Below are 27,746 nucleotides of genomic sequence, written 5' to 3'. Positions count from 1 at the left end.
AATTTTCTCTTGGCTTTTGCTTTCTATTGAATTTCTTCTTTCATTCATTTATATATATATACATATATATGTGTATGTATATATACATATATATATACATATATATCCCCCTTAATGTGCAGACCATATATTAGATACCTGAGATATAAAGATGAAAAAACCAGCATGGTTTCTGTCATCAAAGAACGTACAGTATGGGGTGGAGGGGGTTAAGTAACAAGCAAATAGATACATACTCACATAATATAAGGTTGCCGTATGTGCTCTGAAGGAAGCAACAAAAGTGCATTGTTTGAAAATGACTGAGGAAAGGGAATGACCTAATTTGGAATAGAATCATCAGTGTAGACTTCTCATTGGAAATGCTGTTTAATCTGAGGCTGAGAATAGAAGATGGACATGGGGGACTTTTAAGGCACATGGAGGTTGCGTGGCACTCTAGGACAGCAAATATTAATGCTGCTTGAGGGAGAAAATTCAGTTCAGATATTTTGGAGGTAGGAGATAAGATTGGTATCTAATACACTAGGAGTCACAGTGTCACTACAAGGTATCTAAACCTTTGGAATGGATTTTGGAAAAAGACATCTGAGTGACATGGGCAGTGCACTGATGAACTCTCACTTCTTGGGATCTGAAAGAAAACAGAAACGAAACTGGTTAAGATAAGGCAGAAGAAGCAGAAGAAAGGATAAATAGCCACTATTGTGCAGGAAAAAATACTAGGAACATATAAAAGACATATAAAAACATATTTTTTTCTGAGAAATACAAATTAGAATCTTTAATTTCTTGATTTATTTATAGTACAGGTATGTATATATGGCTTCAAGATGAATAATTTACCTTTTGATATTTCTTTGATTCACTGATTAAAATTTTATTTTTCCTAGTTTTTAATTTTCTGCCTTGTCACTGTAATCCTTATTTCTGTCTTCAGTAGTCATCTCTATCAAGATGACTCCATTTCTGTTTTCCTAAAGTTTTTCTCACTGCCAAAGTGGAAATTCTAACAGCCTACTTGGTGTCTCTAACACATAAACACACATGAAAATAAAGTGGTGAAAGCAGTGTTTTACATCAGGCAGATAATTTAGCATAAGAACTTCTTAACAAGTTAAAAGTTTATTTAGATGCTTAATTTAATTTCAAAGTACTCTTGGGTAATCATTCTGAGCTCTAATAAGGTAAAGTGTTTATATAGTTAGTTTAGCTGGTTAGCCTAGAGTGATCAATTCACTTTTGTGTCTTCACATTAGACAATATATATATATGTATATTTTGCATAAGTTATTTCTAAAAATCACCTTTCTCCAGGCTTCTTAGTATATGCCTTCTGTTACTGTTATGATGATGGATCTATGTGCTTACTGTGAATTTTCCCTGTGAAAAATTCCCTGTGAATTTTTACTGCTAGCTAGTTTGCTTCATACCTTGGCAGTTTTTCATAAAATACTGTTTCCCTGACCACAATATCCAGTTGTTTCCATAACTTTTCCATTCCCATAATCGCTTCTCAGCAACCACTTTATTTTGGACAAATTGTCTTACAAATAAATTTTTATTGTCAAATGTCATAAAAAATTGCATTGTATATAAGCTCAGTTGTAATCAAGTTTCTAAATAATACACACATTATTAGTGGTCTGAGATTACCTTAATGCATTATAATGATATTAATTTCAATGAAATTGTTATTTGCTTATAATATCCATTGATTTTTCAGGTGATAATCTGAATATCTTTTTTCAGCTTCAAATGAAATATGTATAAAACACAGCATACCATCCTACTTTGTTCCCATCCATTCCCACACATAAACAATTCTGGAATTCTTTATTTTCATTACTTTTGAATGAAATCCTTATTATCCTGGAAAAATTTTCTTTGTTTCTCCTCCAACATACATTCAGTTTCTGATTCAAGAGTGTAGGTTCTTTCCACAGTTCTCAAGTAAATCATTCTAAAAACCAATTCTAATCATTCTCCTGCATGGAAAAAAGAATGAAAATAAAAATTGAATAAGGAATTCATTTGACCTTTCTGCATGGCTTCTCGTACAGATTTTCCAATTCCCGTATAGATTAAACTGCCTCATCCACAGCCTGTTTACATTTCTATTACAGTTGATGGACCCTTCCTTGTAACGGGAAGAGACAGTGTTACTACTTGTCTTATATGAACAATAAATGGACGTTCACAGGCTTTCGAGTGACTAGTGAACTAATTCTATCATCAAAAGTAACGCAGCTAACTTTTCTACACATTGTGAGGGAAAATAAAAATACTACATTTGTGTCTATAAAATCTTTTTTTGTTTCCCTAAAAAACTTAATTTATAGTCCAAATATATGAGCGAGGTATTTATTATTTCATCTTGTAGCTACCTCATGTAGTCAGTGGTTATATTATGAATATTGGATGGATTTTGGATGGTTTTAGGGATGGGACACGGAAGTAGTAAACCTTAAAGAGGGAAAAGCTCAAATTAGATGGTCCTAAAAAGACAAAACTAGTGTATTTAATAAAAAGGCAAAGTAGAGTTTTAGCGAGAAAGAATTCATTTAAGAGTGAGCTCCCATGAATTCTGGCAGGTTTTGATTTTACCCTCCCATTAGTATCCTTGAAAATAAGCCCCCATGTTCTCAAGGAGACACTAATAGTCTTCCTATTAGTCCCTAATGTATATCGTCACCCAGTTGACTTTGTGGCTCATTATTTGCTCTGTTGAATCTAATGGCAATTAGTTCCCATAACATGTTTAACACTTTTCATTATTCTTTTTTGCTTACGTTATTTATTTCAAATTAACATTCCTCCATTATTTGGTAAATATCTGTACCCTTCAAAATACATCTCAACTTTCACTTCCTTTATGAGTAGATCACCATACAATTCATCCTCCAAATCAGTGTATCTGACAGTGAGAAAAGGTATCACTAATAATACTGGTATGGTAACCACCTTAGTGATGATGTATACCCTGATAAACTTATAACCCTACCCCATTGCCATGTAGTTGACATTTTTAAACTCTTTGAGCCCTCACAATATGTGAAAAAGCTATGCTATGTGATTTAGCTTTGCAATTGAAAGATAAAGTGTTAACTATAATTAAAAAAGCACTTGCATTTTTCTCAGTATAGGTGCCAGAACAAGTTCATCTTGATACAAATAGAGTTGAATCATGTAATATTTTATATCTTAATTACTTGTTCCTGAACAATACAACAGTAGAGACTCATTTTCTCAGGTCAGTACCGAAATAAAAAGGGGAATAAAAATTTATATGGCTGTTTTCCAACTCTCACAAATTTTGCCTGAATATAATGACCTTCGGAGATGTTCCCTAAAATATCATGCCTTTCTCTTATTCATATAAAACTTTAGCAAAAGTGAGATCTGATGGTATAGTTTTCTATGTAACTCTTCTGGTTCTAAAATTTTTAAATATGTCTACACTGTTATGACTTTTTATTAATATTGCAAGAATAATTATTAATTATTAAATAATCTAGATAATGTTCAGTATTTGGGGAGGATATTTTTGATGGTTTTGACATGGGTATATATTTCATTTGGGTATATATTTCATTTGCAGTTGATAATTTAACATGTACAGATAAGAAATAGAGTTTGTAAAATACCTCATTATGGAAAGCATTTTCACAAATCCAGAAGTTATACTAATGCTAGAATAATAATAAATATAACCTTATGTTGTCTTTTAAATATGTGAAATATATTTCTAGAGCACATAATTTAAAGGAGAACTGAATTTAAAATATGAAATGGAAGCAACATTTAAAAATATACAGAAACTTATTTTTGAAAGTTTAGTATGATTATAAAATGTCAAAATACTTCCAAAACCAAAAAACTAAGTATCCATTCATATATTATTGAATATTTTGGTTGACTTTTAAAAACTCAGTAAGATACATAAAAGTATTGTGGATTTAAATATTTGTATATAATATAATTAAAAAATATTTTCATAGGCACAGCTCAAGAATGAAGCCCCTGTGACTTTAGGAATATGTGTAAACATACATTAAGTGATGGATCCACTTAAGTGATAAGATTTTGAGCATATGACACAGTGATCATTGTCACTGAAGTGGAGAGCTATGTACTCATTAATCAATTTTATTCCCAACTAATGTTTTCACATATATAGCCAGAGTATTTTACGAAAATAAGGTATAAAATATTTTACAAAAAGTATTTTGTCCTGAAGAACACATGTTAACAATTTTTCTGAACAATACATAAGTAAGTGGCCTAGGCTCAAAACTTCTGTAAAATTCTAGGTTAAGAAAAGATCTTTAAAAGTTTATCTTCTATACATATTCTTAGTTTCTTTAATTCCTATGAGGGTTTATATTTTGCTGTTTATCTTTTTTGACTTTTTTCCTCTGAAACATTTACTAATAACACACAGAACACAATGTGAGAAATGTGGACATGATAAAATTCTTAACAAAAGATGTTGGTCCATGGCCAATATAAAATAATGACATTGGTCCATGGCCAATATAAAATAATGAAGGGAGTGCTAAACAGTATTCTTGTAGTGTAAAATTATATCTCACGGTGAAATCCCATGCTAAACCTTTCATATACTTAAAAAAGAAACAAAACAATCCTACCTGCTTATAAAATATCCACTGGTTGATACTAAGTCATATCAAAGTTTGGTTCTTCTTGATAAAATTTTATGAACAGAATACTTAAAGAAACACAGAGTCATTTTTTTAAAAGATATGTTTGGTATTTTAATATTTGTGGAGTGGTATAGACTGCATCAAGACTGTGTCTCATCAAGAATACTGAATACTGAAGAATAGTTAAGCTATTACAACTTTATGCTCAGGGACTCATACACAACTGTGAGTGTGACTAGGGAAGATTTCCACAACTCCTTAAAACTGCTGATCATTGTAAATAATCAACACAATACAAATATATATAATAAGTAAGTCTGGTTTTAAAAGGTGAGGGGATGCCTTTTTATTAATTCTTATTTAATTGTATTAGTTCTAAATGTCTGTCTTAAAGCTGAGAAATCTAATTCAATGTTTGACCATAGTTTCACCTTAAAAATCCATATTCAGTATTTTTTTTTTCTAATCCCGAGAATGGTGATGCTAGTGATAGTAATAATACTAGTGTTGTTCATAATTATCAACACTTATTTTTCCCTCTACACTGACACTTTTCTAGTTAGTGTTTCTAGATCTACACTTTCAGAATATATATATATATGACTTTAACTATCACTTGTACTCTGATAATGAAACAAACTGCACTGTTACTTGTTATCTCTAATCTGAACTATAAAGCATTTTTCAAAGGGTTTAAATACCTTCCACTCAGATTTCTACATGCAGTGGTCACATGAAATAAGCACAGGAATTTCATTCAGAAAACAAGTGAATGATCTTTATCTTACTTATGCTGTCAATTTGTGAAGTGTAGCTACTTAGTTACAGTGAGTTAGATAAAATAAGATATCAAACACATGTGCCTGGGGCATCTGGGTGACTCACTTGGTTAAGCATCTGACTTGATTTCACCTCAGGCCATGATGTCATGGTTTGTGAGATCAAGCCCCATGTTGGGCTCTGCAGTGATAGCAAGGCACCTGTTTGGGATTCTCTGTCACCCTCTCTCTCTCTGCACCCTCCCCTGCTTGCATCTGCACTTTCTCTCTCACTCTCTCTCAAAATTAATAAGTAAACATTAAAAAAAAGTAGATGTGCCTGAGAGTTTTCTGTACATATTGTGCAGTTTACAGAATTCTAAAAAACGTTCATATTTTTCTCATATTTCTTTTCTATTTTCAGTATCATTGAGTTTCTTGTCAGTATAATTAAGTTTCTTTATCATCCATTAGTCTTTGTCCTCCTTGCTTCCCATCTCTTCAATTTTACACCAGGAGTTTAATTTTTTATTTATTCCCTATTTGAGTATTGTAGTATAGGTATCCATTATCGCTTTCTAAGTAACAAGTGGGTTTTTTTCCCCCTTAAATTTCCTATTTATGTTACTGGCAAAGATATTTCCTAGTCACCCAAATTAGAAATTATCTTTTGACTTATTTTAAAATTGTACTTTTTATTTTTTTTTAATTTAGTGGCTCTAATCCCTGCCTGTACTTAAGAAACTTAAAACAGAGAAACAAAAAGCACAAAGTGATGCTAAGTGAGTCAGCTCTAAGACAAATACTGTATGATTCCACTTACATGAGGTGACTGAATTAGTCAAATTCATACTGATGCCAGGTAGAATGGTGGTTAGCCCAGAGTGAAGGAGGGAGAAATTGGGAGTAATTATTTAATGGGCACAGAACTGTAATGTTGCAATATGGAAGGGGTTTGAGAAATGGATGGCCATGATGATTACACGACAGTGTGAGTGTGCAGCATAGGTGTGTTGTACGACAATGTGACAATGCTGCTGATCTGTACGCTTCAAAATGATAAGACAGTAAATGTTATGTTCTGTGTATTTTAACACAATTAAAAATGAAAATAATAATGTGTAAGATTAAATTATGGACTTTTTACCTGTACCCCAAAGGAACCCCAATCTATTGAATTACTCATTTTGAAGGAATTATAATAAAAACTTCTTAAAGATGAAAAAAAATGGAAACCAAACCAAACAAAACCAAACCAAACAAAAAAACAACAACAATTTCCAGAACCCCATTCAAAGCAATTAAGTCAAATTCTCGGTGGTGGTGGTCAGGGCATCAATAAGTACTAAATGTCTCCAGGTATTCATTATGCAATCAGGATTGGGAGACACTACTTAGCCTCTTTCACTTCTGTTTCCCTGTATGCACATTCAGATATAAAGTCCTATAAAGTCCTATGAACTGAGTGTATTTTCCATTGGATTAAGAAATTCTACAATAACAATATTATCAGCTGCTTTAGTGCCTGAAATATAGATGTTGCTCAATTAATACTAAGTCATGTTTAATTAATATGAGAGGCAACATTTTAAAGATAAAAGTGATGAGTTCTGTTTTGGGAATGTGGACGGTGCATGTGAAAATATTTGGGCAACTGTTGGGAACTTTGAAGTCGTGCACAGCAAAAAAGACAGTATCTAATGACACAAATTTGGGCAAAATTTATATTGGAAAGGCATTTTCAGTTTTGATACCTTGTGATATTATAAAGAGAATATCAAGAATGAAATGAAAAGGAATGAAAACTAAAACATCCAGGAAAATTAAGGACTGCCATAATTTAAACTATTAGACCTGGAATCAAAAGCTGTGTGGTCAAGTATTGTAATAATCCATTTAGGAATTTGAACAAAATACATATTCTCTCTGAAGCTAAGTTACTGCTAATATTCATCAGAGCTTATATGAAAAATGTGCATATGATAAATAGATGTTGATAATAAACACTTTAGATATAGAATATTAGTTTTTAGTTATTCTTGAGGTGAAGAAGTAGCAGGATTATATCCAGGGAAACAATATCAAGAAAGTACAAAATGCTATATGTTTTCTTTGATACTCCATTTATTAGTATTGTTCAGGGTGGAATAAAGCGATAGAAAAACAAAATACTTTTCTAGAAAAAAATTTAGTAATTTTTCCTGGTTGAATCCAGCAACCATCTTGGTAGAATATGGAAAGACAGTTGGCAAGAGATACATGATACATTAATGTCTGTTTTTCTGTTTTTCTTTTTTTTTTAGTATTGGAAGTTTAGACTGATTGATTGTCAGGTTGGTAGGCAAAATGCAATAAACCGTTAAAGATGGGAGAATGATATGCTCTCTTTTAATTATCAGATTGGGCAAGATTTCAATTGATGGTAATGAAGCAGTGGTGTGGTGAGATGAAACCACTGGTCACTTGTGGTTATTGATCATTTGAAATGTGGTGACAAACTGAAATATCCTGTGAGTGTAAAAATACCTGCTGGTATTTTAAGTTTGAAGACTTATTATGAAAAAAAAGTAGAAAATATCTCATTAGTTTTTATATTCATTACATTTTGATTTGATAATATATTAGACATACTAGGTTATGTAAATACATATTAAGGTTAATTTTACCGTTTTTTTACTTTTTAGTATTGTAGCCACTAGAAAAATTTTAAGCCTTCTATGTTCTTCACATTGTATTTGATTCTAGGAATGAAATATCTTCTACTTACTTTTATTATTTCTTACAAATATTGAATGTAATGATATATGCATCAAGTAGCTGATTCATCTTTCAAGATTTAAATATCTTCTACCTCCTTATCACCTGACAAGATTTAGTTGTAGGTCAAAGAGTCATAACCATGATGATTTGCAACCCACATGGCACATCATCTCTTCTGAATGCTAAGATAAGGCATAGTTAGGATGAGAATGCTTGTGTCTGCTTCTTCCATCTGATTTTTTACCCTCAAAACACTCTTCATTTAATCAGCCAAGGAAAGTGGCAGTTGGATGCCATTACATCACTTCATGTCTGCTCAGGTTAGAATTTTGTGTTCCTTGATATCCTGAACTTTTCATTTTCCACATACATTTATGCATATATGAGTTTCATAATAAGAACTTATTTAAAAATACTAATTTAAAATTAAATAATAATAAAAAGTAAAACAAACTGCTTTTTTAAATCTTTTAGTGTATATTCAAATGCTCCTATATAATTTTTAACTCCCTGTGATAAGATACAGGGCATATTATAAATTACTTTATATGCTCTAACAGTAATAACAATATCAAACTATTTTGGTAGTCAGTTTTTTAACAACCATATGCAATGGGTTCATTAGTTTACAAGTAATAATAATAATTAATAATAATAATAATAAACTGTTGAAGTTGAAATAGGAAAACTGGATCCTTGCCTGATTTACACCCCCAACCATTGTAGCAGGCTTAAAGATGCATTTGCAAAATGATAAATCACAAGGCTTTTGATCCTACTTAAGAGGAAAATATAATAACAAAGAAATCGTAGCCAATACAAGTGTCCTTTGTTAAAAATTTAAATATATTTTATTATTTCTCAAATATAAGTTTAACTGTATTTATCAAATTTGAGTTTCAATATAATTGTATTTTTTTGTTTTTAAAGTATTTTCTTACTTACCTCAACTTAACTAAACCAAAATTTATTATTCTCTATCATTACTGCTATGATTTTACTCTGATAACTAATACTAGTACCTATATTACTTGTTCTACTACTACCACTAATGCTACTACAATATTAATTTCATCAGAGCCAGGTTTATTTTTTTTGCCTGATCCAAAAGTTTATACTCTGTATTCAAACTGATATTATTGATATTTTTAAAAAGTCTTTGTATCTTTCCCCCTACACTAGAAAAATGAAGAAATATAAACATAATTACATTGTTAAAAGCGTTTTGGATGAAAAAAATAATTGAATCATTCTATAATCCTTATGATTATAATCCTTATGAAAGAAAAGAAACACTTAGAAAGAAATTAAAGTTCACCATAGACCTTAGCAGCTCCATCTTTCAGTCTTTAAACTGAAACCAGAACTAAAATATAATTGGAACTCTTATCTACCTCATTTACTTAAGGAGGATATTAAAAGTTTTGGTTGGAAATATCAACATTATAAACAAATGATAATGCTACAGCATTAAGTATTACAGAGAGTCAATTAACATCACTCATTAGGGACTTTAGAAGTCTGTGAAGTTACATTAATTTAAGAGCTACTTTTTTTCCTCCCTTTGCAAGGATATTATTCATTCATATTTTTTGTCTTCTTACGTTAGCTCTGGGTAATAAATATCTACATTATTTTTTTCATTTTTCATTTTATTTCAGAATCTATGTTTTCATCTTTTCTTTATTGCCAAGTGTAAGTTAATGTTTAATTTTAGAATTAAATTTATTCTGAGACACATGCCATTATATGAAATAGTTTTACACTGAATATGATTATGCCAGAGATCAATGTATAATCTTCCATTCTATCTTTATTTCTCTGGAAGTTAAAATTGCAATGAGAGAATTCTGTTTTATGATATGCAGGAAGACACATGAGTTCCTTGTCACTAAAGTCTGTCACCAAGACATCTTAAGAGAGGCCTTTCTATTGAATGTGCTGTCTAAATCAGCTTTCCCATCAATTCTGAAGCTATTTGTAGTCAAAAGTAATGAGTGTCTCAGCTGCTACTTCTTAGGGTTCAAAGTAATATAATAAAAAATCAAAGTAAAAGTGCAATGAATAAAAACTCCATTGAACTTCAGATAGCAATATTGCCAAGGCAATTACATCAAATAACAATTACCTTTTTGATGTTATTAGCAATTGTCAATTTAATTTCTTTAAAGGTTGCCCCATGTTGTTCAATAATGGATATTAGTATATAGGTCAAAGATAAACATTTATCATAGAATACAGATTTATTTGTTGGAAAATGCGAAATAGAGAAGATTTTAAAATTGTTCTATAGAATGAATGCAATATTCATGGCACAGTGTCTATTAAAGGAAGTAGGTCACAATTTATTTTAGTCATTTATTTCAGCTTTATAAAAAAATAGAGTAACTGTCATTCAGAAATAAAGAACTGATTATTAGCCTTAAATATGAATAATAGGTTTCCCAGTTAAAAGTACACTTCCTATGAAAGATAGGGAGATAGTTATAATGGTATTACAAAGATGCAGAAATTAGCTCTATTAACAAGTGATATGGAGCACAGAATTTCAGAAAATTTCTCTGTAATTTGGTCATATTTGTGAAATGTTTAGAAATTACTTTACCACTTGACCCTCAAAATATAGTTGAGGCACAAGTTACTTAAATAAATATTTGCTTATTGGTCAAAGACATCACAGGGTGTAAAGAAAATCTCATATTGACAGTAGAATTTTGTTATATTACTATCTGGTTTAGTACCAATGGAAACACGCATATCAAGATTCTGTCATAATTATCTAAATTTTTTTTCAGCTAGTTTTCAGGGCCAGAGTTTTGTTAATGTTCACATGAAATTGTTCAAACTGTACAGATCAATAAATCAAAGACAAAAATCTTCCTATTATTATAATTATTCTGGAATGAGGCTGAATATGTTGCCTTTAGTTACTAAATTACACATACTTTATTTTGTTAGCTTATAGTTGCCTTAGAGACTACTTAAAAATTCTGCTAAAGTGATGACTGTATATCTATATAATATATCTAGAAATAAAATATGTAATATATGCTTATAAAATCTATAAAATTAATATAAATTATATTTAATACATAATATATAAAATTATAGGAGATGATTATTCATGCCATATCCTCTTTAAGTATGTTGAAAAAAATCTAAAAATGCAAAAGAATTGTGACTTACCATTCCACCAAAAGGAAGGCATGCATTTTAAACCGAGCCAAATAAAGTTTCTAAAATGTTCTTTAAATTTATATATAAATTAAAATAGTACTTAAACTGCAATTTTAACTAATATAGAGCTCCTTACATAAGTAAATACTAAAACATGTTAAATATATAATTTTTCATGTGATTCTGTTTTTCTTATTTGTTGAACTAAATTACAGAAATAGCTGTTAAATTCAATTAAAATATTACAGTTTACGATATAATTAGTGAGACAACAAAAATTATATTATTATAAAATGAATTTGAGGCTGATATGATTAATTAAATGAATGTATAATTTGAATTGTCAGTGTTAATCTTATTATTAAAACTTTGCTTATAATCTATAGTAATTTCCAGAAATTCATATTTCAGGATATCGTTATGATTTAATAAAAGTTATAAACATACGGGTACCATAAACTAACCGTGATCTAGTTAATCCAGTTAACTTTTTTAAGGTATGTAAGTGGATAGCTAAGGAAACAAGAGCTGTCCTTTGTGCCATGTTTGATAAAATGCTAGAAAATATAAACTAAAAGTGCCAACATTCTATGAGTTTCATTAACCTAAAGATACAAATTAGGTTAATTTATAATAATATTCTTGCCTTTCAATACTGCGGCCACAGCCATGAGTGTCTGATGTGACAGAAAGAAGCTGGTTTGACCCCACTGAGACCAATGAAATCATCAATGCCAACTCCCCTCAGCAGATCTGGAAAATGATCAAAGATGGGCTGGTCACCAGGAAGCATGTGACCATCCAGTCCCAGGATTGGTACCAGAAAAACACTTTGGCCAGCTGAAAGCACAAGCATAATGGCATTGGTAAGAGAAAAGATACTGCAAATGTTCAAATGCCTGAGAAGGTAAGCTGGATGAAAAGGATGAGAATTCTGCACTGGCTGCTCAGAAGATACTGTGAATCTAAGAAGATTGATCACACATGTATCACAGCCTGTACTGGAAAGTGAAAGGTGACATGTTTAAAAACAAGCAGTTTCTCATGGAACACATCGACAAGCTGAAGGCAGACAAGGCTCACAAGAAGCTCCTGGGTAACAGGCTGAGGCCCTCAGATCTATGACCAAGGAAGATCACTGCACACAGGTGCTATGAAGAACAGCTCCAGGCCAAGAAGGAGGAAATCAAGACTGTCCAAGGAGAAGGCGTCCAAGGATAAAACTCTCTGTGTCTGTACATAGTGGCCATAGCAATAACACAGATCACTTATTCAATAAAACAAATCTTTATCTTCCAAAATAATAATAACAATACTCTTGTTATTATAGTCATTCTCCATTTATTATATTAGTGCCAAATCTATTAGGCTTTAACAGAAGATGATCTAGAAAATTCCAGGACCCAAATACACTTCCTAGAATCTTTTGTGGTTGCTATTACTATTTGGGAATATTCAGACTACCCCTTAAGAAAGATACACAAATCATTTATTTTCATACTGCTCAGAAAGTTTGTAATTAAGGATTAGTCTATCTAGAGTTCCTCTTTCTAGTGAAAGAGGTTTGCAAGTGAAAAGTTTGTTTGTGAAAAGTTTGCAAGTCATCAGTTCTGCTTTCACAACAAGAACAAAGCTGAACAATTGAAAGCCAGTGATTTTTCTTAGGTTCATTAGAATATTGTGGTCACAGGTGTCAAAACAGAAATTCTACTGAATAGAATTAAACAAGCAAGGAACACTTTCTTCAAGATTATTGAAATAGGGGAGCAAGACTAAATTCAACTCCACTGAAACAAAAAACTGAGGGATTTTTAAGCAGCGGAGTGGCTGGTGAAAAAGCTGAAGGAGGTTAATCAAAATGTAAATGTACTAGGATAAGTTATTCAGTGAAATATGGTGGACACACTAAATTATTCTGAGTTTGCTAATATTTTTCTGTGTAATTAGACCATCTGAGTCTGCTATTTAGCACCCACTGAAGTTATACTCTGAATCCTTCTTCAGAAACTGAGAGATAGTAGTCTAACCTCTTTTGATACTTATATTTAAAAGAAATGTTTCCCAGGTCTTTTAGAAGGACATTACCAGGTTGTAAAAAATTGGCAAGAGTTTAGTAGAAGATGTACATTAATTACAAAGGGCAAAACACGAATTTGCCATTGTAAATAGTCTAAAATCTTTTTTGGTGTTTATTTACTTTTGAGATACAGACAGAGAATGAGCGGGAGAGGGACAGAGAAAACAGAATTTGAAACAGGCTTCAGGCTCTGAGCTGTCAGAAGAGAGCCTGACACAGGGCTCGAACCCATGAACTGTGAGATCATGACCTAGGCCAAAGTCAGATGCTTAACTGACTGAGCCACCACTGCAGGCACCCCTGCAATTGTAAATAGTCTAAAGTAAATACTGTAAGGGAGACCATGGTTCTATAATCAGGAAGGTATCTGTCTATAATTTAGCCATGCTCTGGGGAACAATAAGGCTGTCTTGGTCACAGGGGAAAGTATCATTCTGAGAGTGTAGGAAACAGGAGAATACAAAAAAGAGAGAGCGAGAGCAAGAGATCAGCTCATCTGAAGCAGAAGCAGCTGCTAGACCACCTGAATAGTAACTGATGAATTCCTGGAGGTAGATTGTGTGTACTAGAAGTCCTAGCTAAGGCTATAAGACCTGAAAATAAAATGAAAGGTATACAAATAAGGAAGGGATAAAGAAAACTGTTTTTTGTTCACAGAAAACATGATGACTTAGGTAGAAGATTTTAATGAATCAACAAAAAACTCTAAAATTAATAACTAACTATATTGTTTGCATGATACAATGTTAGTAAGTTAAAGTCAGTTTTTTCTCTATACCAGCAATCAACAATTGGAATTTGAATTTAAAAAATTTAATACATTTTACATTAGCACCAACACAAAAGAAATAACATAGGTAGAAAGCCAATGAAATATGTCCAGAATCTAAATGAGGAAAAAAAAAAACTATGATGAAGGAAATCAATGAACATGAATAAGTGATTTTTATGGGTAGGAAGTCTAAATATTGTTACAAAGGGGAAAAGATCATCTCTTCAATAAATGGTGCTGGGAAAAATAGATATCCATATGTAAAAGGGTGAAATCTAACCCTTAGCTAATACACAAGCTTACATAACTTGACTCAAAGTTGATCAAAGATGTAAGACCTAAACTATAACACTCCATTAAGAAAATCTAGGGTACAATTTCAGGTATTCAGATTTTCCAATGATTTCTATAGATATGACACCAAAAGCATAGGCAACACAATTTTCAAAAAATGTGTCCACATCAAACTTTAAAAATTCTGTGTATTAAAGGAAATGACATTAAAGGAAATGAAAAAGCAACCGACATAATGGGAAAAAATAATTGTCAATCATATATTTGATAAGGGATTAATATCCAGAATATATAAGGAGCATCTACAACTTAATAAGAACAACAAATTAACTCACCTAAAAATGGGCATAGGACTTGAATACGTATTTCTCCAAAAAAGATATACAAATGAAATTTAAGCATATGAAAAGAGGTTTAACCTTACTAATTGTTAGGTAAATGTAAATTAAACCACAATGAGATATTTTACACCCATCAGGATGGCTGTTATCGAAAGAACAGAAATTAATGTTGATAAGAATACAGAGATATTGGAAACTTTGTGAACCTTTGGGGAAAATGTAAAATGTTATAGCCATTAGGAGACACTGTGTGAAGCTTCCTCAAAAAGTTTAAGAAAAGGGGCGCCTGGGTGGCTCAGTCGGTTCAGCGTCCAACTTCGGCTCAGGTCATGATCTCATGGTTCATGGGTTCAAGCCCTGTGTTGGGGTGGGCTCCGACAGCTAGCACAGAGCCTGGAGCCTGCTTCCCATTTTGTGTCTCCCTCTCTCTCTGACCCTTCCCTTGCTCATGCTGTCTCTCTCTCTCTCAGAAACAAATAAAACATTTTTTAAAAAGTTTAAAAAAAAAAAAGAATTAACTGTATGTCCCAGTAATCTTATTTCTGGGTATTTTTCTTGCCAAGCAAGATCTTGCAGAGTATCTGTATACTTTGTTAATGGAAGCATTATCCACAATACCCAAGAGGTGTAAGCAACAGAGATGTTCATAAACAGGTGAATGGATAAAGAAAATATAGTGTATACATACAGTGGAATACTGTGCAGCCTTAAAAACGAAGGAAAATCTGTCACATGCTACAACATGGATGATCCTCAGGATATAATGTTAAGCAATGTAATTTGGTCACCAAAGGACAGATAACCATATGATTTCTCTCACATGAAATGTTTAAAATAGAAAAAAAAAATCATGGGAACAATAAGTAGAAAGTTGGTTGCCAAGGATAGTTACAGAAAAGGCTAGTTAGTATTTTGTGATTATAGAATTTCAGTGTTTCAAATGAAAAGGTTCTGGAAATCTGTTGCAGACAAATGTGAATATACTTCACACTATACTTAATACTGTGTACTAAACTGTATATTAAAAACAGGTTAGATGATAAATATCACATATCCTTTCTCACATTTTTTTAAAAAATTGACAAAGACTGAGTAAACATTTATCAAAATAAGATCTGTAGATGGTCAATAAGGACATGAAAAAAATGTTCAACATCACTAATCATTAGGGAAATGCAAATCAAAGCCACAATGAGACACCACTTTATAATCATTAGACTGGCTAGTATATATATATATATTTAAAAAAGTAGCAAGTGTGATGAAGATGTAGAAAATTGAAGTCCTTATGCACTGTTATTAGTGGGACTATAAAATGGTAGAAATTGTGGAAAACAGTATAATGGTTCTCGAAAAATTTTTAAAAATTATTAGTCATATGATCCATCAATATTGTTTTGGGGCATGTGCCTCAAAATTGAAGACAGGGACTCATGCAGATACTTCTATAAGTATATTCTTAACAACATTATTCTTAAGATTCAAAAAGTGGAAAGGAAGCAACCCAAGTGTCCATTGAATGTTAATGAATAAACAAAATGTGCTATGTACTTACAATGGAATATAATTTAGTCTTAAAAATGAGGAAATTTCTGACACGTGCTACAATATGGATAAACCTTGAAGATTTAAAATAAGTGAAGTAAGTCAGCCACAAAAGATAAATACTCTATAATTTCCCTTGTGGGGGATCCTTAGGGTGGTCAAATTCATAGAGACAAAGAGTAGGATAGAATTTAGTACGAACTAAAGTGGGATGTTGAATAAATGTTTTCTACTCTATATGTGCTTCAATATATTTGATAATGAGATATACCTTCAGTCAGTATTTAGCAACTGTTTCTTTATTTTTCTTTTTTTTTTTTCTTTAGTTTTGATGACATTTCTCTGCATCTCTGAGATAGAAGCAATAACCCCCTATCAGGGCAGAGATACTTGATATTTGTAGGACAGGGTCCTTTTTGCCCACCCCGGCTGCCACAAGTTATGCGTCCAAGCTGCTTCTGGAACATTTGCTAGGTTGCTACTGTGACCAGAGGGGTTGAGGAGGGTTAGGTGCTACCGTGCTAAGATCCAAAATTGAAATTAACTTCAGTTTACCATCCAGGCTTTCTCTTGGAAGTTTTAAGCCTTCAGTAGACACCAGTTCCAAAATAATTGCATCAGGCAGATTTTGCAGTGTTGTATTGGTAAGGACACGTTCCTGGTACTTCCCTACTTTACCATTTTCACAGATGAGATCTTTATATACACATATGTATATGTGTGTGCATGTGTCCATATATATCCATGTGTAGCATATACATATATGTATATGTGTATGCAGAAAGTCCTTTATATGTATGTGGGAATGTATATATGATGTATACATTTTATGTATGTACATATAAATGATTATATCTTTATACCATTAAAGGTAATTTAGAGAGAGGGAATTTGGAGGAATATAATGTAGATAGATCCTAAAAATTCTTGAAATGTAAGTCAGTCAATAAGGACATCCTGGGGGCACCTGGGTGGCTCAGTTGTTAAGTGCCCCACTTTTGATTTTGGCTCAGGTTATGATCCTTGCTTGAGATTCTGTCTCTCTCTCCCTCTGATGCTCTCTCCCACTTGCCCATTCTCTCTCTCTCTCACTCTCTCAAATTAAAAAAAAACAAAAACAAAAACAGTGCATTCTGTATGTGGGATGCATATTTGCTAACTGCTAAATAATTTGGCAATATGTTGATGAATTTAGATCATTAAAATCCAGGATTAGGGGCGCCTGGGTGGCTCAGTCAGTTAAGCATCAGACTTCAGCTCAGGTCATGATATCACGGTCTGTGAGTTTGAGTCCCACATCAGGCCCTTTGCTGACAGCTCAGAGCCTGGAACCTTCTTCGGATTCTGTGTCTACCTCTCCCTGTCCCTCCCCCACTCATGCTCTGTGTCTCTCCATCTCTCAAAAATGAATAAACATTAAAAAAGCTTTAAAAAGTTAAATAAAATTCAGGATTACTATTTATTAAATATTTGAATTTGTGTTTGAATGTGTATAACCCTCTGATTATGTATTATTATAATCAAGTTGATCAAAGAAGAGGCACCTTAATACTAGCAAAGATCATTTTATGATGCATTTTTATTTTTGTCCTTGGGGGAGTCTGATAATAGGATTCCACATACTGAATTTCCAGATTCCATATAACTTTCCTTATTATTTCTGGGTAACTTTTGTTTTGTTGCTTTCCTTCTGTTTTTGAGTATTTATTTTATGCTAACATTTGTACTGCCTATTGCATGACTATTAACACACTGGTCAGTTAAAAGTGTCCATAGAGCACAGAATATTCTGCTAGAAAATATTTTGGAGATGTGCCTACTCACTATTTACATTGGCACTTGCAGTCTGCAGTATAATCAGAATGAGTTAATGTAATGTTGTACTAAGTAAGCAGGTGGCTTAATTTTGTAGGAATTAAGCAGTCAATAAAATAGGGAATTTGAATTTCATCCATAAACACAGGAGTTGCTTTAGTTTCACAATGTTGCCAAACTTGGAAAGGACAGTAGGATTTGTGTGTGTGTGTGTGTGTGTGTGTGTGTGTGTGTGCATGTGCATAAATGAATGGTAATAGAGAGAATATGAACTTATTAGAAAATCACTCAGTATTGGAAAACAGATCACATCTTGGTGATTTAAAGAAATGCTAATACTATGGAATTTATTTCTTCCAACAGATGGAACTTATTGGAAATACAGATTCAAAATGCTTTAAGCACATTTATATATTTATAATTTTATATCTAGTAGGATATATAATAATGGTATAGCTCAACAGGCTGACTTTACCATCAAATTAAAACATTAAAGTGATGCTTATATGCATAATGGAATGTGTACTCTATATGCCTCATTTATTTTTTTTACAATGTCTTTATAAAATACTAACTCTTAATTTAGTATGGGGAAAGTACAACTTAGTTAGTTCAAACAATGTGGCCAAAATCAAGCTCTTAATAAGTTGTCAAGTTAGAATTTGAAGCCAGTCTTTCTAATATCAAGATTCTGTGCTTGAAAAGTTATTAATGTTCCCATTTACTTAAGGAAAGGAAATCATGGGAGATGGATGAGCATTTAAGAGGGCAGTGCTTACTTCTGTCCTGACTTGGAAGAATTTGCTGAAGTAACATTTACACTCAGAAAAAAATGAACATTATAGGGGCGCCTGGGTGGCTCAGTCGGTTAAGCATACGACTTCGGCTCAGGTCATGATCTCGCGGTTCGTGGGTTCAAGCCCCGCGTGGGACTCTGTGCTGACAGCCAGCTCAGAGCCTGGAGCCTGTTTCAGATTCTGTGTCTCCCTCTTTCACTGACCTTCCTCTGCTCATACTGCCTCTCTCTCTCTCTCTCAGAAATGAATAAAACATTTAAAAAAAGAAAAAAATGAACATTATATTTCTATGCTGAGATGGAGAGAGAACAGTAGAGAGTATTATGAACAGAGAAATTATTATGAACAGAGATATGCAGGTTCATAGTTTTTTTAGGAGACATACACACAGGCCAAACATATTTTGAAAGTTAATTTAAAGTCAGATTATTAAAGACTTGCATTGAGCTTATAGGATGAAACTTGTACCATATAGGAAATAATAAGGGATTTAATAAATGAAAAAGGACTCCCAATCATAATTCATAGCCTTGTAATCTATTCTGTTTGAAATATATTAAAATGTTATATATAAATAATATCAGTACATTTATGTATATAGCCATCATATATATGTTGAATTTTATTTTTACCTCACAAGATTTCAGTTACATTAGATTCAAGCAATTTCATGACTTTAGATGTTGAGTTCCTAACGGCAGTGTTAAGAGACTTTGTGTCAATCAAGTCCATTCATATAAATATGTTTTTTTCTCTTCCACATCTTCAGAAACATGAGACCCATGTATCCTGTGGTTTAATAGCACAATGATCCAAATTGTTCTTTTAATTCTACATCTCAATCGTTTTTATGATTTATTGTTTTCTAGAAGAATTAGAATGAAAATACAGCAAGTTAAAAGGATCAAAGTCTTTTGGGTCCGATCAAACTTTTTATTATTCCTGCCTAAGTCCACTCTTTGAACAAGATAGTTAACTCTCCAAAATATCCATTTTTTATCTATCAGGTGGTGGGAATTTACTTCTAATATATGATGTTGTAATGAGAACAAAGTGAGATGGAGAACACACTGTAGTGTGATCAAGGATTATTCGTTTTTGCCTTTCCACCATGCCTACTCTTGGTCATTACTTTGAAGTAGGATCAACAATCATTGAGTTTTGGCTAGAACTTACATGTAGCAGATTAATCTAGGTTTGATCTAGAGAGGCAAGGCCAGACATGAGGTTTTGTTAAGATAAGGGTCATGAACAAAGTTTGAATCATTATTTTAAGCCTCTCCCATTGTTAGCAACATATATATGGAATTTCAGAATGCAAAGTGATCCTCAAGGTATGGTTTGATAATAATATCAAAATGTTTTGGTGTTATTCTGTTTTCCATTTTTGGGGGCGTGGGTAGCTCCGAAATAGCTCTGAAAAAGAATAAGGTTTTAGCTTCCCAAATTATATGGAATACTGAAACCATGTAGTGAGATTCTAAAACTCTGGATGACAAAGTCATACCCCGTATCAATTAAATCTTTATGCCTGTGGATAATAGCCTAGAAATAAATATAAATGTTTTTAAAGACCCCCCTCTCTCTCTTCCTCCTGGAGATTCCACTGTGCAGCAAAGTTTAAGATTCACTGGCTTTGGGAAATAATCTTCTTTCTATTTGAGATTCGAACAAAGATTTTTATGTAGGCCAAAAAACAGATTAAATTAAATATAGTCAGTCAATCAATAAAATAAAAATGATCTAAAATTATTTACTTTCAATTATCAGCTATTCATAAAGATTATAAATTATCTTCAAATACTATCAAGTGTTATTATTTATTGTCTAATGTGTGGAATAACATAAAGCTTACATTACTGCCTTTCTCTATTGTAAGCACAAATTTTAGCTTTCAGGGTTTGGATTCAAATGGAGACAGGGCATACATAAGTGGCAGAAATTTAATGTTGGGCAGTCTATCTAAATGCAGATATCTAAGGATTGTCTCCCTTTCAGTCTTCTCATTGAAAATGTGATGTTTCCTGGGTTTTATTCTTCCCTCAAATCCGACAGAAGGTGTGATGACATATAGTCATCACTGTTTAGCTAAAATGGCTTTTAACTGCATTCAGCAGGACATTCTATTAGAAGTTGTGTAATAAACTCCATTATCAAGTAGGTATTACCAGAAATCATTATCACTAACTCAAGTTGTATTATTTTGTGAATTCTTCTAGTACATCTCATTTTATGATACTTGATTCCACTTAAATTTGTTATTTTCTTCTCTTGAAACATTGCTTCTGTAATACTACCATCACTTATAGTTGTCAGTTGTAAAAGCCTTGTTCATCACATGTATTATTACAATTTTTCATTATTTAGGCTGAATTTACTATTGCCGAAGAATTATAAGTTTTACCCTTAAGTTTTATACATACATATGTATGTATGTATGCTTCTTTGGTGTGTCACACAAATTCTTTTCACTCAATGAGCTGTTACAAGATGTAGACATTGTGTCAGGAAATAGATCTATCACACAAAATAACCCAATTGCCTGCTTAATGGTAAACACGCTGAAAAGAAAATAGTGAAAGCATAGCTCAAGTAATCATGTCCAATCATGATCATTATGTAGGATGCCTTTTTATAAGAGCGCCTTTATGCACCCTTATGAAAAGGTGGTATTTTTCTCCTTTTTTTTTCTTTTTAATGTATGATGTCAATATACATATGCTATTAGAAAAAAATTACCTTATGTATTAATCTAGAATATTTATTTATTAATTATTTGCAATAAGGACCAAGAATCATAGCATGATGACATAATAATCTAAACATATTTTATATTTTATTTTATATAACTTACATTGTATAAGAATCTAAGCCCAGTCACAATGTTGCCATCAAACACTACTGGCAAAATATAAGCTCATAATACAGCTTGGATAAATAATTAAAATTTACTACCAAGTTAATTTTAAAAAGCACTTGCGCAGTCAGATCATGCTGGTTTTATGAACTGTTTATGCAGCAGTGGAGGAACTTTATGAAATCTATGTACATTCTGAATAAAAAGCATTAAGTATTCATGAAGTTATTGTGTGATGTGTCTGGCAATACACTGTGCATACATTTATATGGATATATAAATTGAACACAGTGTTTTAAATATAAAACAAATATTACTTACTATTTACAAAAGGACAGTTAATGCAAATACTAGAAAATTTAAGGTTTTAAAAGTTACCAGATATAGTATAAAATTGATGGCATATGCTACACAATAATTTTAGGAAGTTCCTAACTTCCCAATTTTTTGCAAGAAAGAAATCCTTCAATTTAATTTATTCATGTTGCTTTTTGGTGCTCAATGTAATCCAGTAACCGTTGGAAAAATATGCATGTATTTCTTAACCAATTGTTGGTGCATAGCCAAAAATGTATATTCACACAAAACAAATTCCTACATTGTAAAATCATGTCTTAACAAAATCATGTCCTACATATTATCCATAAACAACACTTTTCGAAAATTCAGACTTTATCTTTTCTGTTTAAAGTTGATCCAAACCTCTGTCTGCATTTTCAGACCTAATGTTTTTGATATTTATTGTCTATGCAGAAGCACTGAGATTTTTTAAAATATTTATTTTTAAGAGAAAGAGAAAGAGCACGGGTGGGGGAAGGGCAGAGAGTGAATTAGGCAGAAAATCAGGGGCAGGCTCAGCACTGTCACTGTCAGCACAAAGCCCGACGTGAGGCTTGAACTAATGAACCGTGAGATCATGACCTGAATTTAAGTCCAAAAGTCAACCAACTGAGCCACCCAGGTGCCCCAAGAACAGAGATTTTTGATGATTCTCCAAATACTTTCTCTTCATTAATCATAGCTTCCCAACTTAACAACAGATTTCAGAGAGTTACATAATAACATTTAACTTCTCTCCGATCCTGTATCATTTACCACTTTGCATCATGCTTGATGGGATAAGGTACACATTTTATATTATTTTCAAATTACTGTCCACCCCTAAACCCATCAATTTAGTCACTATTGTATCCCCTGCGGTCTATATGAATTTTTAACCTGTTACTAACACTATTACTTAAGGCTAATCTTGCATACTACAGTTTCAAAACAAAATAATTTTATGCCAATATTACTTTCCATTCTGCTTCTTTAATACTCATGAGATTACTAGAATCACTGTCAGTGGAGAAGCATGTATAGAAGTTAAGCCCATCCCTTAATTTTATTAACTTGAAGTAGAGTCCACTCAGATTACAAAGTACCGATAAGAAGTGTGATGCAATAACAAGTATGCTGTGCAGAGAACATATTACATCAGTGACCAGTACTGACCCCTTGTTACCAGTTTGTTCCAACTCCTGTTCACAGTGTTGACCTCAGCTTCTGTATCATTGAGACACTTATTTTGTGAAAGATCTTTCTTTTATCATTATGCTAACAGAGAAGCTCATGCATTTCAAAACAACTTGTCTTTCTTGTTTGTTTTGAAAGAAAAATCTTTCAGAACTTGTTAAAAATAATATGAAGAGGTTTATCAGAAGCAAATGCAACATTCAATTACTACCAACTTTATTTAGCCAATCTTTCTGGTACATTTAAATCCTATAAAACTTGTAATGAAAGGTTATGATTGGTAAATTTGATAACCTAAGAAATGAAAATTCTAGTGAAACTTTTTTTTAAAACCTGAGAAAACATTTAATTGAATAATTTGTAAACTTTTTGAAATTTCAAAAACAGAACTAGTATCAGAACAGTTAATACATTGTTAACAAATGAACCTCATCACAAGGGTCCTGATGAAAGGGAGACAGGAGAGTCAGAGATGAAGAGGGGACAGGTTGGTAGAAGCCAAAGGTGAAAGAGATTTGAAGTTGTTGCACTGCTGTCCTCAAATATGGAGGAAGAGATAGATCAGTTAAGGATGCAGGAGGCCTCTAGGTTCTGGAAAAGGCAAGAAAAGAAACACTCCTCGGTTTTCATAACAAAGCCTGCCAATACATGGATTTTAGGTCTTTTGACCTCCATAATTGAAGGATACTAAATTTGTGTTTTGGAGCCACCAAGCTTATTGTAGTTTGTTACAACAATAGAAACTTAGTATCTTGAAAAAAACACTTTGCCATTGTTTCTAAGGTGAAGAAGAAAGTTGTTTAAAGAGTTTTGCTTATATTGGCACGCCTGGGTGGCTTAGTCGGTTAAGCGTCCGACTTTCGCTTAGGTCATGATCTCGCGGTTCGTGGGTTCGAGCCCCGCGTCGGGCTCTGTGCTGACTGCCAGCTCAGAGCCTGGAGCCTGCTTCAGTCTGTGACTCCCTCTCTGTCTGACCCTCCCCTGCTCACGCTGTCTCTCTCTCTCTCCTAGAAATAAATTTTTTAAAAAAACATTAAAAGAAAAGTTCTACTTATAATTTTAGCTTCAGTTTTTAAAAAATGTGTTTTATTTTATATTTGAGAGAAAGAAAGAAAGAGAGAGAGGGGAAGAGTCAGCACAAGCAAGGGAGAGTACACTGCTCTGACAGTGAACAGTTTGCTTGGGGTTTTTTCTCTACCTCCCTCTCTACCCCTTCCCCACACTGGCTCACTCTCTCTTTCTCTCAAAAAAAATAAAAGTATTTTTAAAAAATAGATGTTTAGTTGTAATTACTCATGGATCTTACTTAGATAACCTAATCCTAACCCTAATTGTAAATGTTTTTGGTAGCATAGTGAACTTTTATCAGTGCCTTTTAAAAATTCCTCAAGTTCTGGGACACCTGGGTGGTTCAGTCGGTTAAGCTTCCGACTTTGGCTCAGATCATGATCTCATGGTTTGTGGATTTGAGCCCCACATCAAGGTCTCTGCTGTCAGCACAGATCCTGCTTTGGATCCTCTGTCCCCCTCTCTTACTGTCCTCCCCCCCCAAAATAAATAAACTTTCAAAATCATATAAAATTCCTCAAGTTCTGGTAATTCTCAGATTTACCAGATGAACATTTATTTTCAGTCTCAATTCAGTGTATTAAAATTTGATCTCAGAAACTATTAACAGTATTCATGAATGCTCTTTACCTTATAATCCCTTCTTTTCTGCTTATGGGAATATAATGGGTTGTGTTTCCCCAACTCTTTTGATGATAAGTGTGGCCATTACATTGGCCAATAAAATGTGTAAATAGCTGTCAGTTACACTTTTGTGACTCTAAGTGCCAGTGCACCTCCACTGTATAGACACAGATGAATCATTGCATGCCTCCATTAATGTCACCTGCCTGTCCCTTTTTAAGTTTGTGGTATGAGCAAGAAATAAAACTTTGCTGTGATGGGCAATGATATATTAGGTTATATTTTATAAAATACCACCTCACAATCTAACCCAATTGATATACTCCCATCTAAAACTAATTTCAATGATTAAAAAAAAAAAAACCTACAGCATACTTAATCATTACATTTTTTTCTTTACTCTCATTGATTTTGTCCATCATCATTATGAGATCTATATTTAATTTTGGGAAAGGGTGATAAATATCTGTTTCCTGATTATAGATTCTCTAAAAACGAATATATTTTATTTTATTTTTTTTTAATTTTTAATGATTTTTATTTATTTCTGAGAGAGACAGCATGAGCAGGGGAGGGTCAGAGAGAGAGGGAGACACAGAATCTGAAACAGGCTCCAGGGTCTGAGCTAGCTGTCAGCACAGAGCCTGACGCGGGGCTCAAACCCACGAACTGTGAAATCATGACATGAGCCGAAGTCACTTAACTGACTGAGCCACCCATGTGCCCCTAAGAAAGAATATATTTTTAAAAATAAATTATAATTGACTGAATTTCTGTTTAGAAATTTAATTTCCTGCCTAAAAAACATATCCCTAGGGCATACCAGCTTAATAATAAGTTTGTTTCAGTTACTGTGACAGACAGGTTTGCTGTTGGATTTGATATAAAAAATGAGTAAGGAGAGAATATCTGCTTGATCTTCAAATGCAAAGTATAAATTTTAAAGTTATTTGAAGGGAGTAAATTTGAATTAAGAATTTTATTGGAATGCGAATCTTATCTTTCTCCTTGTTTACAACCTTATTCTATTCTTAAATTTTTGTGAAGCTATAGAGCCTTCATAATATTAAATTTTCTCTGTCATGTTCAGTGATTTAATGTTCTACCCTTGAATGTTTCATTTCTACAACAGGTGAGTTATGTGTGAGCCTAAGGCAAAGCTCTAGCTTCGTTCTGCCAAACTACTTTGCCATTTCCCACTCTCCAAAAACACTGAAACACACACTGTCTTTTTCACAAATACACATACACACACATACAAACACACAGAAATCTGTGACTATATACACAGAAATCTATCTCCATTTGTCATTAATAATTTTATATGATTTCACAAAAGAGCTCCACTGGAATACTGTATAGATAATAATTCCTAATTGACCCGGTTGATAACATGCTCTTTCTTATATTTTAACATACATAAAATTTACAAGATCGTTCTAAGATTACCTGAGACAACAAACTACTTTTTTTAACCATTCTTTGGGTCTTACATTATTACATCATGCACTCATCCCATCTACACAGGAAAAAGAAATCATGACCTATTTTTTCAGTTGTGACATAACTGTCTCCCCACTCCATTCTTACTAATTTGCAGAGTTCCAGAATTTCATTTCCCATACTAAATGTTTCTTGCCCGATTATATTTTTCATACTGTGCTGGAGCACCTACTCAGTACTTCACATGTCCCATCATCACTGAGTACCAGTGTTAGAAGAAGTTCCAATGTGGATTTTTTTATAACATTTTTACTATGATCTAATTCACATGCGAATCTATACACCTTTTAAAATATACAATTTAATAGTTTTTAGTAAATCTACAGAGTTGTGTGATCATCATTGCTAACTGACGTTAGAACATCTTATCACTGTCCCTAAAAGCCCCATACACACATTAGGACTTACTTGCCCTTACAGTAGTCCCCTCCCCATTCATAGTTTTGCTTTTGTGATTTTAGTTACCTGAGATCAACCATGATTCAGAAGTAGATGATTCTCTTTCTGAAGTATCGTCAGAGGTCATTAGTAGCCTAACACTGTGTCACAATGCCTATATCATTCCACTCACTTCATCTCATCACATAGATATTTTATGATCTCACACCATGACAAGAAGAAGGGTGAATACAGTACAATTTGAGTATTTTGAGAAAAGAATCACATTCATTATCTTTTTGTACAGTATATTGCTATAATTATTATATTTTATTATTGTTTTTAGTCTCTTGTCATGCTTAACTTATTAATTAAACTTTACCGTAAGTATGTATGTACATGAAAACACGTATATAAAGGGCTTGGTACTCTTTTTGGTGTCAGACATCTACTGGAGGTCTGGAAACGTATCCCCTGTGGATAAGGGGATGCTACTATACTCTCTCGCAAAACAGTCTTGGCAGCCACTAGTCTACTCTATCTCTATGGACTTGTCTATCATGGACATTTCAAAGAAAAAGACTCATGACCAACTGTACAATTGAAAGTAAGTAGACAAATAACACTAGATATTATTTATTTTGAGGGAGAGAGAGAGAGGCAGAGATGCAGAGACAGAGGGAAAGAGAGAATCCCAAGCAGGCCCCACACTATCAGTGAAGAGCCAGACGTGGGGCTCAGACTCACGAACCATGAGAACATGACCTGAGCCAAAACCAAGAGTTGGACACAACCAAC

General features: G+C 32.8%; 1 long non-coding RNA gene across 1 annotated transcript; it reads right to left on the bottom strand.

Moving 5' to 3' along the window:
* Positions 1-373: 373 nt before the first annotated feature.
* LOC120222410 lies at positions 374-27,084 on the bottom strand. The gene is made up of 3 exons (XR_005526033.1): positions 27,036-27,084; positions 1,850-1,988; positions 374-634 (listed from the first exon to the last, which is right to left on the bottom strand). It is a non-coding gene; the product is annotated as an uncharacterized LOC120222410 (long non-coding RNA).
* Positions 27,085-27,746: the final 662 nt, after the last annotated feature.

The sequence above is a fragment of the Hyaena hyaena genome, unplaced genomic scaffold (genome assembly GCF_003009895.1).
Source record: "Hyaena hyaena isolate Hyena2069 unplaced genomic scaffold, ASM300989v1 scaffold_872, whole genome shotgun sequence".
Classification (NCBI taxonomy): Eukaryota; Metazoa; Chordata; class Mammalia; order Carnivora; family Hyaenidae; genus Hyaena; species Hyaena hyaena.
The sequence above is the reverse complement of the archived record's forward strand: the minus strand, read 5'-3'. Positions and strand labels throughout refer to the sequence as shown.